At 45.5% G+C, this 9,394-nt stretch overlaps 1 pseudogene; it reads left to right on the top strand.

Annotated features, from left to right (window-relative positions):
- Positions 1 to 3,274: 3,274 nt before the first annotated feature.
- On the top strand, positions 3,275 to 3,859 carry LOC121001097 (annotated as a pseudogene).
- The last annotated feature ends 5,535 nt before the right edge of the window (positions 3,860 to 9,394 follow it).

Here is a 9,394-nt window from a genome sequence, read left to right as displayed (position 1 = left end):
AGTGAGATTTTACACTACCCACAAAAAGTTAGGGATATTTGGCTTTCAGGTGAAATTTATGGAAACGTAAAAAGTTCACGCCACAGTGATATTATATCAAGAAAGCAGGGCATTTAAGTAGAAGCATGGAATGGTGATTTCTTCATCTCAAACAATTTATTGAAACAAAAGCTAACACCAGTGGCGGGTATACCCCCACAAAAATGTCAATGTCTCAATAACTTGTCATGTGGCCTTGAGCATCAATTACAGCTTGACAACGATGTCTCCTGCTGTTCACAAGTCGACTTATTGTCTGCTGAGGCATGGCATCCCATCTTCTTGAAAGGTGGCCCTCAGGTCATTGAGATTCTAGGGTACAGAATTATGAGCCTCTACACAGCGTAGTATGGGTAAGTAGTATGGGCTTGTTTCCTTGATGTCTCCAACATCGTTGGCGGCCAACATTCCTGCTCAGCATTAATCAACTTTCATCAGTGAACAGCACTGAGGCCCACTGGTCCCTCGTCCAGCTTAGATGCTCCCTGGCCCATGCAAGATGATGACTTCTATGCCTGGTGATGTTATCAGTTACCCTTTCAGGTCATCTAGCACGCAGACCACACTGATGTAAATGGTTTTAAATGGTCTGACGCAGGGCTTTTTTTCTCAGAGAAAAGGTGGTGGAACTCACCCCCCCTCCCCTGGCCACGCCCCTACCCAACCCTAGGACCGCCCCCACCCGCCCCTAAGACCGCCCCCTACCCACCCCTAGGACCGCCCCCTCTACCCAACCCTAGGACCGCAAGTAAAATTTGGGGGGGGGGGGCTATAAAAGTCTAGCCCAGCAAAGAAACCCCCCAGATGGGGATGGCACTGGATCTGGGGATGGCACTGTTAATGGGGGGATCTGAGGATGGCACTGTTATGGGGTGGAGGATCTGGGGATGGCCCACAGATCCCCCATCCTATAACAGTGCCATCCACAGACCCCCCCATCCTATAACAGTGCCATCCACAGACCCCCCTCCCCATAACAGTGCCATCCACAGACCCCCCCCACCCCATAACAGTGCCATTCACAGACCCCCCCACCCCATAACAGTGCCATCCAGAGACCCCCCCACCCCATAACAGTGCCATCCACAGACCCCCCCACCCCATAACAGTGCTATCCAGAGACCCCCCCACCCCATAACAGTGCCATCCACAGACCCCCCCCCACCCCATAACAGTGCCATCCAGAGACCCCCCCACCCCATAACAGTGCCATCCACAGACCCCCCCCCACCCCATAACAATGCCATCCACACCCCCCCACCCCATAACAGTGCCATCCATAAACCCCCCCACCCCATAACAGTGCCATCCACAGACCCCCCCACCCCATAACAGTGCCATCCAGAGACCCCCCACCCCATAACAGTGCCATCCAGAGACCCCCCCACCCCATAACAGTGCCATCCACAAACACCCCCACCCCATAACAGTGCCATCCACAGACACCCCCACCCCATAACAGTGCCATCCATAGACCCCCCCACCCCATAACAGTGCCATCCACAGACACCCCCACCCCATAACAGTGCCATCCATAGACCCCCCCCCACCCCATAACAGTGCCAACCACAGACCCCCCCCACCCCATAACAGTGCCATCCACAGACCCCCCCCACCCCATAACAGTGCCAACCACAGACCCCCCCACCCCATAACAGTGCCATCCATAGACCCCCCCCCACCCCATAACAGTGCCATTCACAGACCCCCCCACCCCATAACAGTGCCATCCATAGACCCCCCCCACCCCATAACAGTGCCATCCACAGACCCCCCCATTGCCGCTCCAGTACAGTTATACAATGTGTAATTAAATGAATAATGATTCCTGCTGCCCCTCAGTAGTATAACATTCAATGTATTTGTACTCACAGCCGGCTACTGACATCGTAATGCAGGCAGGCGGGCAGACGAGCGGCAGCGTCACTGACTGACGTCACGTGAGTGCGCCGCCTACTTTATGAATGAAGCAGGCGGCCCAGGCAGGTGACGTCAGTCAGTGACGCTGCCGCTCGTCTACCCGGCCGGCCGGCCTGGATTACGATGTCAGTAGCCGGCTGTGAGTACAATACATTGAATGTTATACTACTGAGGGGCAGCAGGAATCATTATTCATTTAATTAAACATTTTATAAGTCTCTACTGGAGCTGGGGGCCGGAGCACAGTGAACGCACTGGCCCCCAGCTCCTCCTCCCAGTCCCTCCCCGCTGATACATCGCAGCTTGCGATGTCAAAAGGTGGCGGAACGCCGTTCCGGTGCGTTCCGCCAGAAAAAAAGCCCTGGTCTGACGTGACTTGGGTGCCTCTCACCTTCTTAAATGTGCCTGGAGTTGTGTGGCATTCATCATCCGATTCTGCAGAGCATTGTTCACAATTAAGTAGTCATCAGTGTGGGATGTAGCCAAAGGAGGTCCACTTCTATGCCTTTCTGTGACTCTTCAGTCTCTCTGTATCTCTGTCATCAGCAGGTTGCAACACTCTTTGACACTCTAAGATCAGTGGCCACTTCCTTCTGAGAACATCCTGCTTGAAGCGTCGCAATGGAGAGGTACTGTTTATCAATTATTAGGCTAGTTTCACCCTAGCGGCAGGGGAGTCCGGCAGGCTGTTCCGGCGGGTAAACAGCCTGGTGGATCCATCCTGCTGCTAGTTCACGTGTTCCCCCGGCTGCCGCTCCATCCCTATTGACTATAATGGGGGCGGAGCTCCGTTGGCAGGATGGCAGCACACGGCGAGAGGCAGACGGGTGTTGTCTTGGTCTCATGATGTCAAAATGTGAACAGAATGGAAATGTATTGGGCGATTCATGGATCAAACACCTGTTGTGAAATTTAAGCTCCTTGTTTAGAGAACAGCAAGTTGTGCAAAAAGTACTGAAACATTGAACAGTTGGACATGTGCATTCAGAAGTTTAGAGAAGGTCACATTAAATTCACCTGTAAAGGTTAGAGTGCATTTTTGGTTCATCGTGAAATTTCACCCACAAGCCAAATATCCCAAACTTTTTGTGAGTAGTGTATGTTGTAAATTTTGCGGCGGTCATTTTTTTGCATAGATAACGTGATAGCCATACCCTCTGGGTCAGTATGATTAAAATGATACCAAATACATATGGTTTTTGTTAAGTTTTACTACTTTTGTGCAATTAAAAAACCCTTTTATTAAAAAATACTAAACAAAACGCTCCTCCCTTTCTGCTTGCTTGCTGCAGGCTGCTGTGTGTGTGATCTCGCTATGTCGGATGACGATTCCAGGGCCAGCACCAGCTCCTCTTTCTCCACTGCCTACAGCCAGCATATAGACCAGGAGTCGGGCAGCCAGCACCACAGCAGCAACCCCAAGAAGAAAGAGAGAAAAGTCAGCATGAGCAAGAACTCCAAACTCCTGTCTACCAGTGCCAAGAGGATTCAGAAGGAGCTGGCAGATATCACCCTGGACCCTCCCCCCAAATGCAGTGCTGGTCCAAAAGGAGACAATATCTATGGAGATCGACTATCCTGAGTCCTCTCGGCTCGGTCTATGAAGGAGGCGTGTTTTTCCTTGATATCACATTCACTCCTGAATACCCTTTTAAACCTCCAAAGGTGACCTTTCGGACGAGAATCTACCACTGCAACATCAACAGTCAAGGTGTCATCTGCCTGGATATTTTGAAAGACAACTGGAGCCCAGCATTAACCATTTCTAAAGTTCTCCTCTCCATCTACTCGCTGCTTACAGACTGCAACCCTGCTGATCCTCTTGTTGGAAGTATCGCCACCCAGTTCATGACCAACAGAGCGGAGCATAACAGAGTGGACCAAGAGATACGCTACATAGAGATATAGCAGGGGTAACACACACACCCTTAACTCAAATTTCTTAACTCATTGCGTTATCTTGAAACAAAAGCCATTGAAAAGCAATTGTTTAACGCATTTAGTTGCATTTAGTTTAGATAACATGTCTCATAAAGCATGTGTGTTAACCCTGCTACATCACATCTGTAGATACTTGGACACACCGCTTATCTGTCATGGCGAGAGCTGTTTGTTAACTGCGCATTGGCGGGTGGGAGTCTGCAAAGAATAGGTTATTTCTATAACAGATTTTATTCAGTCTTTTACAGTCCTGATCAAAAGTTTAAGACCACTTAAAAATAAAATCATATTTAGCATGGCTGGATCTTAACAAGGTTCCAAGTAAAGCTTCAACATGCAACCAGAAGAAATGGGAGTGAGACAAAACATTTTTTGCGCATTCAATTTAATGAAAACAACAAATAAACTGAAACAGGCTGTTTTTCAGCTGATCAAAAGTTTAGGACCACACCTCCCAAAAAAAACTAAACTCCCCCAAAACAGAAATCCAACTTCCAAACATGAATTCAGTAATGAGTAGCTCCGCCGTTATTGTTGATCACTTCAAAAATTAGTTTCGGCATGCTTGATGCAAGCGTTTCCATGAGGTGAGTGGGAACATTTCTCCAAGTGGTGAAGACGGCCGCACGAAGGCCATCTACTGTCTGGAACTGTTGTCCATTTTTGTAAACTTCCCTTGCCATCCATCCCCAAGGGTTCTTAATTGGATTTAGATCAGGGGAACACGCAGGATGGGCCAAAAGAGTGATGTTATTCTCCTGGAAGAAGTCCCTTGTCCTGCGGGCATTGTGTACTGTAGCGTTGTCCTGTTGAAAAACCCAGTCGTTACCACACAGACGAGGGCCCTCAGTCATGAGGAATGCTCTCTGCAACATCTGTACATAGCCAGCGGCCGTTTGACGCCCCTGCACTTCCTGAAGCTCCATTGTTCCACTGAAGGAAAAAGCACCCCAGACCATTATGGCGCCCCCTCCACTGTGGCGCGTAGAAAACATCTCAGGTGGGATCTGCTTGTCATGCCAGTAACGTTGGAAACCATCAGGACCATCAAGGTTAAATTTTTTCTCATCAGAGAATAAAACTTTCTTCCACCTTTGAATGTCCCATGTTTGGTGCTCTCTTGCAAAGTCCAAACGAGCAGTTCTGTGGCGTTCAAGGAGACGAGGTCTTTGAAGACGTTTTTTGTTTTTGAAGCCCTTAAGTCTCAGATGCCGTCTGATGGTTATGGGGCTGCAGTCAGCACCAGTAAGGGCCTTAATTTCGGTCGAGGATCGTCCAGTGTCTTTACGGACAGCCAATTGGATCCTCCGGCTCAGTGCTTGTGAAATTTTTTTGGGTCTACCACTTGACTTTTTTGTTCCATAACCCTCAGGCTCATTTAAAAAAATGATACTGCATCCCACCCCAGCAGCGATGGCGCGCTGTGAGAGTCCCTCCTTATGCAGTTCAACAACCCGACCACGTTCAAAAAGGGAGAATTTTTTTGCCTTTGCCGTCACAATGTGTGACTACCTGACAGAAAATGACAATGAATCCACATCTTTGCACAGATTTGGCCTTTTAAAGGCATGTGGTCCTAAACTTTGGATCAGCTGAAAAACAGCCTGTTTCAGTTTAATCGTTATTTTTAATTAATTGAATGCTCAAAAAATGTTTTGTCTCACTCTCATTTCTTCTTGTTGCATGTTGAAGCTCTACTTGGAACCTTGTTAAGATCCAACAATGTAAAATATGATTTTTTGCCATTTTTCAAGTGGTCTTAAACTTTTGATCAGGACTATTTCCAGAGAATTTTGTTATTGTAACTTAAGGTAACATAGTATATAAGGCCGAAAAAATACATTTGTCCATCCAGTTCAGCCAGTTTGGTATCTTTCTGCAGTAATTGACTGGAACGAGTCAAAACGCAATCGCAAACCAGACATAACGGAAAGTTGTTTTCCCCCATTTTTGTTCTATGACATGTAAGCGATCGAAGCAATTAAATTTTGTACAGTTACACTGCTTATACGGTAAATGTCTGTTATAAGTTTTGTTGAGGGATTGAATGAGTAATTTGTGTATGAGAGATGAGCTGCAGCGTGTGTGTAACATAACAAAGTCTCCACCATGGCCTGGAACCTGAGGAACTGGTGATTTCTGTATTAGGCCTCATGCACACCACTGTTGTGTGTTTTGCAGTCAGCAAATTGCGGATCAGCAAAACACGGATGGCGTCCATGTGCATTTCGCAATTTGCGAAACGGCACAGACAGCCATTCATATAACTGCCTATTCTTGTCCGCAAAAAGGACAAGAATAGGACAGGTTATATTATTTTTACGGAGCAACTGATGCGGACAGCACACGGAGTGCTGTCCGCATCTTTTGCTGCCCCATTGAAGTGAATGGGTCCGCATCCAAGCAGCAAAAACTGTGGCTCGGATGCGGACCAAAACAACGGTCGTGTGCATGAGGCCTTAAGGAAACATTTTCCACTTTATTTCAGTATCCTTTTTGTATATCTGTAAACTCGGCTAAGAGAGACTTAAACAGAATCTGTAGTGAAATACCTTAAGCTGTTTAAATGTAAAAGTGAATAAGAATTACTCAGTGGATTGGTTATATGTTGTAGGCTAAAAAAGTCTGCATTTGTTACTGTGCTAATAAAAGTGGAAAAATAACTAAAAACATTTTGCATCCCAAATTGGTATAATTTTGAGGTACATAAAGTGCCTTGAAAAAGTATTCATACCCTTTTGACCTTTTCCACATTTTTTCACAATACACCCACAAACTTAAATGTATGTTATTGGGATTTTATGTGACAGACCAACACAAAGTAGCAAGAATGTGTGAAGTGAAAAGAAAATGAGACATGGTTTTCGAAATTTGTAAAGGGAACCTGTCACCGGGATTTTGTGTATAGACCTGAGGACATGGGTTGCTAGATGGCCGCTAGCACATCCGCAATATCCAGTCCCCATAGCTCTGTGTGCTTTTATTGCGTAAAAAAACCCATTTGATACATATCCAAATTACCCTGAGATGAGTCCTGTCCCTGACTCATCTCACATACAGGACTCATCTCAGGGACAGGACTCATCTCAGGTTAATGACTCATCTCAGGTTAATTTGCATATGTATCAAATCGTTTTTTTTACTCAAAAAATTCCAAAAATAAAATCCCCTCTACATATTTGCAATGTCTGTAATGACAATAAAAGCACACAGAGCTATGGGGACTGGATATTGCGGATCTGAAAAACATGGCGTGCATTTGTATTCAGCCCCCCTAGGCCAGTACTTTGTAGGACAACCTTTTCGCTGCAATTACAGCTGCAAATCTATTGGGGTATGTCTCTACCAGCTTTGCACATTTTTTTATAGCTTTTTATTCCGGTTTTTTTTATGGCAAATAAGCAAAAAACAGCAAATGTGGCATTGTTTTTTTTATGGCATTTACCATACGGGATAAATTACAGGATAATTGCGTAATGGGGGTCATTACAGACATTGCAGTACCAAATATGTAGAGGGGATTTTATTTTTGGAATTATTTTTTTCTGTTGAAAAGCCTTTTTGCAAAAGGTATACCGGTATATATTTGTAACCATTTACTAGTCCCACAAGGGAACTTTAGCAGGCAATCTTTTCATCACTTCTATAATACATTGTACTGCTTAGGGTATCTTCACATCTGTGTTAGGATATGTTCACAGAAATTGTCAAAAATATTGGAAAGAAAAGTCCGGCATGCAGGACTTTTCTCTCCGCTAAACAAATGTTCTCCTGAATAGAAACCGAACAGATCCCATTATAGTCAATGGGATCCGTTAGGTTCCCTTAATTTCAGTTATGTGCTGAATCCGAAACTTTTGTTATTTCCGTTCTTCTGCTTCTATAATGGAGCAGAAGAATGGAATATAATAGCATTGATGTCATTGAGCCATTATGCAGTACGGTGTATTATACTGTAAGTGCTATACTGACAAGACACCAGCCGGCTGCTCCAGAGTGGCGCAGCCTGCTAGGCATACGTTGTAGGGCTCCATCCCTCTAAACCACTTAGATGCCACAGTAGATGTTGACCACGGCACTTAAGATGTTAAATGATCCAGATCGGTGCTTAATCCAGTCTAGGTGTCACCGCCAGCTCTCTGAGAAGGTCTGGCAGACGTTCTTCTGTACCTCTTGCATGATGTTCTTTGTTTTGGTTTCACTTCGTCATCTCCTTTCCTTCTCCCAGCTGTCACCTATTTACACTAATTGCCTCCCTTTATATTCCCTCCCATACTGCCTCACTTTGCGGTTTATACTTCTTCCTGGATGAGTTGCTCACTGCTGGATGCTGCTTCTCCTGATTCCTCAGATAAGTCTGTTTCCTTTATTTGTGTTTCCTATCTGGCTTGATTGTAGGTGACCCTGACTTTGTCCGTATTAAGTGCAGGGAGCCGGTGATCGTGTCCCCTCACTATTATTGGGTTTTCAGGTGTCACATAGCATAAGATACGTGGACATGCAATCGTCTACCATAAAGACCTTTGCATGGGCATAGCAGTCAGGGAGAGCTCTAGGGGTTTTATAGGGCTCACCCATATGCTCCTTAGTTTGGGATCAAGCCAGTCGGATGTTTATTTATAAGTTCCAGCTTTCTGCAACACCATCCGTGACACTAGGCCATTAGAGCAGGAGTCCAGCTCTCATGTGAGAGCTGAGCCCTTGCTCTATCCATGCAGCACTTAGACTAGGCCGCCATAAAAATGTGGTGGCCTAGCCTAAGGACCCTCAGTGACCGCTGTAAAAAGGCGTATGGGTGGTCACTAAGGGGTTAGAGTGAATTGACTCAGAAAATATAATATGAATGTAAAATAGGTCCATTCACTTTAATGGGAGTAGCGTACCATTCACAGCCACTACCCAGTGTACGGATCTGTGCTGTTATGGTACTTGTTCCGGTGTTCAGCAGCCCATTCACACAGCTGATTGGTGGTGGTGCCAGGGGTCCCCATCAATCTGATTTGCAATGACTTATCCTAAGGATAGTAAAAATGTAAAACTGGTAGCAGCACAATTAGTCCCAGTTCATGGTTAAATGCAGCCGTCCATCCTTACAGGTAGGTTCACACCTGCCATATTCAAAGAAAGTCAAGGAATGTTACGATGAATATTGCAGTATGATATACTTGTTCCATATTTGCTGCTGTGTGGTATACAGTATATTTGTTGATGAGCTATGTATATGATGTACAAGAAACGGCCTAAGCCTCTGCCGTATTAACTAATCACAAGCAAGCAATAAAATTGTCTTTTTCCCCTGTATCCTTTGCACTGATAGACATGGCTTGGCAGAAGTACTTGGCTTGTCTGTATGTGAGCAAGTTTTTAAGGACGTTTCCTCTTTGACTTTCTTTGGCTTATCTTAAAGTTAGGTCAGCTATATTAAATTCCAAGAAAACCTCTTTAACCCTTTCTTGATCTATGAACAAAGTGTATGTCGTGGTCGGTGCTAGTT

The sequence above is a fragment of the Bufo bufo genome, chromosome 5 (assembly GCF_905171765.1).
Source record: "Bufo bufo chromosome 5, aBufBuf1.1, whole genome shotgun sequence".
Taxonomy (NCBI): domain Eukaryota; kingdom Metazoa; phylum Chordata; class Amphibia; order Anura; family Bufonidae; genus Bufo; species Bufo bufo.
Note: the sequence above shows the minus strand (reverse complement) of the source record. Positions and strands in the feature narration are given on the sequence as shown.